Source organism: Triticum urartu, chromosome 6 (genome assembly GCF_003073215.2).
Source record: "Triticum urartu cultivar G1812 chromosome 6, Tu2.1, whole genome shotgun sequence".
Taxonomy (NCBI): domain Eukaryota; kingdom Viridiplantae; phylum Streptophyta; class Magnoliopsida; order Poales; family Poaceae; genus Triticum; species Triticum urartu.
The window spans coordinates 237,864,073-237,868,964 of record NC_053027.1 but is presented as its reverse complement, the minus strand read 5'-3'; positions in this window follow the sequence as shown (position 1 = coordinate 237,868,964).

Genomic DNA, 4,892 nt, shown 5'->3' with positions numbered 1-4,892 from the left:
AGTATTAGACAAAATAGAAGTATTGTGCTCAATTTTGGAATTATTCCGGGTTCGTTTGGCCTTTTTTATACATGAATTGAGTTTCTGCACACTTAATGTGCATAATTCAAATTTGTACAAGAAGCACATGCTCCAGTGCAACATAGTTGGTTGAAATATCACATGAGTATCCTTGGGTGAATTGATAGGTCCCATGAAAAAAATGGGAATGAAATTCAAACATCTGGGCGTCATGGCTTTGGTCGGAAAAATTGAGAAATTTGGTTTTTTAATTCCTATAAATCCAAAACATGCCTAAAAATCATGAAACTTGGCATGGCGTCATGAAATAGTAGCAACATGCTGCGGTATTTTTTTTGGCTGAATTGGGACATGCTTTGGTCGAAGCTTGTTGCAAACCGGAGCTTCCCTCAAGAAGGCTCCTGGTTCCGAGAGGAACATGTCACCTCCGTGTGCGAAACGACATACGTACACTGCCTTCTCCCGCCTTAATTTTTTTTACACAGGCAGATTAGACCAAATAAAAGGATCGTGATAAGTTTTGGAATTATTTCGTGTTCGCTTGGCCTTTTTTATACATTAATTGAGTTTCTACGCATTTAATGTGCATAATTCAAATTTGAACTACAAGCAGATGCTCCAGTGCACCAAAGTTGGTTGAAAAATCACATCTATGTCCTTGGGTGACTGTCTAGGTCCCATGCAGGAAACATGAATGAAATTCAAACATCTGGGCGTCGTGGCTTGTCCAGAAAGATTGAGAAACTTGGTTTTTTAATTCATGTAAATCCTAAACATGCCTGAAAATCATGAAACTTGGCATGGCTTCATGACATGGCACCAACATGCTGCGGTAAATTTTTTGGCCGAATTGGGACAAGCTTTGGTGTAAGCTTCTTGAAAACCGGAGCTTCCCTCAAAAAGGCTCGTGGTTCGGAGAGGAACGTGCCACCTCCTTGTGCGAAACGACATACATACACTGCCTTCTCCCGCCTTAATTGTTTTACACAGGCAGATTAGACCAAGTAGAAGTATCATCATAAATTTTGGAATTATTCTGGGTTTGTGTGGCGTTTTTATACATTAATTGAGTTTCTCCGCAATTTATGTGCATAATTCAAATTTGAACTAAAAGTACATGCTCCAGTGCACCAAAGTTGGTTGAAAAATCACATGTGTGTCCTTGGGTGACTGTCTAGGTCCCATACAAGAAATGGGAATTAAATTCAAACATCTAGGCGTCATGGCTTGATCGAAAATATTGAGAAACTTCGTTTTTTTAATTCATGTAAATCCAAAACATGCCTGAAAAGCATGAAATTTGGCATGGTGTCATGACATGGCACCAACATGCTGTGGTAATTTTTGTGGCCGAATTGGGACAAGCTCTGTTGTAAGCTTCTTGCAAACTGGAGCTTTCCTCAAGAAGGCTCATGGTTCCGAGAGGGAATGTGTCACCTCCGTGTGTGAAATGACATACGTACACTGCCTTCTCCCGCCTTAATTTTTTTACACAGACAGATTAGTCCAGATAGAAGTATTGCGCTAAATTTTGGAATTATTCAGAGTTCATTTGGCCTTTTTATACATTAATTGAGTTTCTGCGCATTTAATGTGGATAATTCAAATTTGAACTACAAGCATATGCTCCAGTGCACCAAAGTTGGTTGAAAAATCAAAAGAGTGTCCTTGGGTGAATTTATAGGTCCCATGCAATAAATGGGAATGAAATTCAAACATCTGGGCATGATGGCTTGGCCAGAAAGATTGGGAAACTTGGTTTTTTAATTCCTGTAATTTCAAAACACGCGTGAAAATCATGAAACTTGGCATGGTGTCATGACATGGCACCAACATGCTGCAGTAATTTTTTTGGCCGAATTGGGACAAGCTTTGGTGTAAGCTTCTTGCAAACCGACGCTTCCCTCAAGAAGGCTCGTGGTTCCGAGAGGGAACGTGTCACCTCCATGTGCGAAACGACATACGTACACTGCCTTCTCCCGCCTTAATTTTATTACACGGGCAGATTAGACCAAATAGAAGTATTGTGCTAAATTTTTGAATTGTTCTGGGTTCATTTGGCCTTTTTTATATATTACTTGAGTTTCTACGCATTTAATGTACATAATTCAAATTTGAACTACAAGCACATGCTCCATTGCACCAAAGTTGGTTGAAAATTCACACGAGTGTCCTTGGGTGAATTTAAATGTCCCATGCAAGAAATGGGAACGAAATTCAAACAACTTGGCGTCGTGGCTAAGCCGAAAAGAATGAGAAACTTGGTTTTTTAATTCCTATAAATGCAAAACACGCCTAAAAATCATGAAACTTGGCATGGTGTCATGATATAGCGCCAACATGTTGCGGTAAGTTATTTGGCCGAATAGGGACAAGCTTTGGTGTAAGCTTCTTGCAAACCGGAGCTTCCCTAAAGAAGGCTCATGCTTCAGAGAGGAACGTGTCACCTCCGTGTGCGAAAAGACATACGTACACTGCTTTTTCCCGCCTTGATTTTTTTACACAGATAGATTAGACCAAATGGAAGTATCGTGCTATATTTCGGAATTATTCCGGGTTCGTTTGGGCTTTTTATACATTAATTTAGTTTCTACGCATTTAATGTGCATAATTCAAATTTGAACTACAAGCACATGGTCCAGTGCACCAAAGTTGGTTCAAAAATCACATGTGTGTCCTTGGGTGACTTTCTAGGTCCCATGCAAGAAATGGGAATGTAATTCAAATATCTAGGCGGCGTGGCTCGGCCGGAATGATTGAGAAACTTGGTTTTTTAATTCATGTAAATCCAAAGCACACCTGAAAATCATGAAACTTGGCATGGTGTCATAACATGGCACCAACATGCTGCGTTAAATTTTTTGGCCGAATTGGGACAAGCTTTGGTACAGGCTTGTTGCAAACCGGAGCTTCCCTCAAGAAGGCTCGTGGTTCCGAGAGGGAACGAGTCCCCTCCGTGTGCGAAATGACATACGTACACTGCCTTCTCCTGCCTTAATTTTTTTACACAGGCATATTAGATCAAATAGATGTACCATGCTAAATTTTGAAATTATTCCGAGTTCGTTTGGCCTTTTTTATACATTAATTGAGTTTCTACACATTTAATGTGCATAATTCAAATTTGAACACGAGCACATCCTCAATTGCAAGAAAGTTGGTTGAAAAATTACATGTGTTTCCTTGGGTGACTTTCTAGGTCCCATGCAAGAAATGGGAATGAAATTCAAACACCTAGGCGTCACGGCTCAGCCAGAAAGGTTGAGAAACTTGGTTTTTTAATTCCTGTAAATCCAAAACACGCCTAAAAATCATGAAACTTAGCATGGTGTCATGACATGGCACCAACATGCCGCGGTAATTTTTTGGCCGAATTGGGACAAGCGTTGCTGTAAGCTTCTTGCAAACCGGAGCTTCCCTCAAGAAGGCTCGGGGTTCCGAGAGGGAACGTGTGGCCTCTGTGTGCGAAACGACACACTTACATTGCCTTCTCTGGCCTTAATTTTTTACACACGCAATTTCGAACAAATAGAAGTATTGTGCTAAATTTTCAAATTATACCGGGTTCGTTTGCCCTTTTTTATACATTAATTGAGTTTCTACGCATTTAATGTGCATAATTCAAATTTGATCTACAAGCACATGCTCCAGTGCACCAAACACTACAATAAAAAGACACATCCTTGATATTTTGGGCCGAACGAAAGAAAATTCTGTCATACTTATGACACTTCTAAGACAATAATTGTGACAAAAACCGGTATCATCACGGATGTGGAGGGGTCCTACTTCTATGACAAAAAATCATGACAGAAAATGGGCTTTTCGTCCTGGGTGGGCTGGAGACGCATTTGCATGACATTCTTTGGTCCATCCATGATGGAAAAAACCATGGTAGAAGCGAAGGCGAGGAAAATATTAGGGAGTTCCTGGTTATGGTGGCTGGTCGGGGGCCCAGCGATGTGCGTTCCTCTCGTACGTACGCGCGCGTGTGTGTGAGGCATTGCGCTCTAACTGAGCCCGAGCGATTGCACTTCAGCTACGTGTTACTAAACTCGAGCGATCAATCGATGGTTGTTAACTGAAGCCGATCGGTGCTGCCTCTGGATGAACAATGAGCGTTGTTGGGGGGTTTGGATGAACAGTTCCCGGTGGGGGTTGGATGAACAGGAACCCGTGGTAGTAGAGGCCGTTTCCGCTGGATGAACTATACCCTGATCGATCGAGCCGGTGGATGAACATGACCCCGTGGAGGGCTGGATGAACAGTAGCCGGTGGAGGGATGGTTGAACAGTAGCCGGTGGAGGGCTGGATGAACAGTAGCCCGTGGAGGGGTGGTTGAACAGGACCCCGTGGAGAGGGCTGGTTGAACAGTAGCCGGTGGAGGCTGGATGAACAGGAGCCCGTGGATGAACAGTCGAGGTGGAGGTTGGAGGAGGTCGACGGTGGATGAACAGTACCCCGTGGAGGCTGGAGGAGGTCGACGTTGGAGATGAACAGTATCTCATGGAGTCCCATTTTGCGGTACGCCACACCCCTCCCGATGAATAGGAACCCCGTTTCTACCGTAGCGCTCCAACACAAGTCTGTTTCCTCCATTTTGCGGTACGCCACACCCCTCCCGATCAACAGGACCCCGTTTTGACCGTAGGAGGTCCATTTCCTTCGTTTTGCGGTATGCCAGACCCCTCCCGATGAACAGGATCGCGTTTCCAACGTGGCCGGTCGAACACAAGGTCATTTCCTCCGTTATGTGGTATCCCAGGCCTCGTTTCCATCGGTTGTTCTGTCCAAGCCGGTTGGCTCCTGATGAACAACATGCGTTCCGTTGCCTCCTGATGAACACGACGCATTCCGTTGCCTCCCCATGA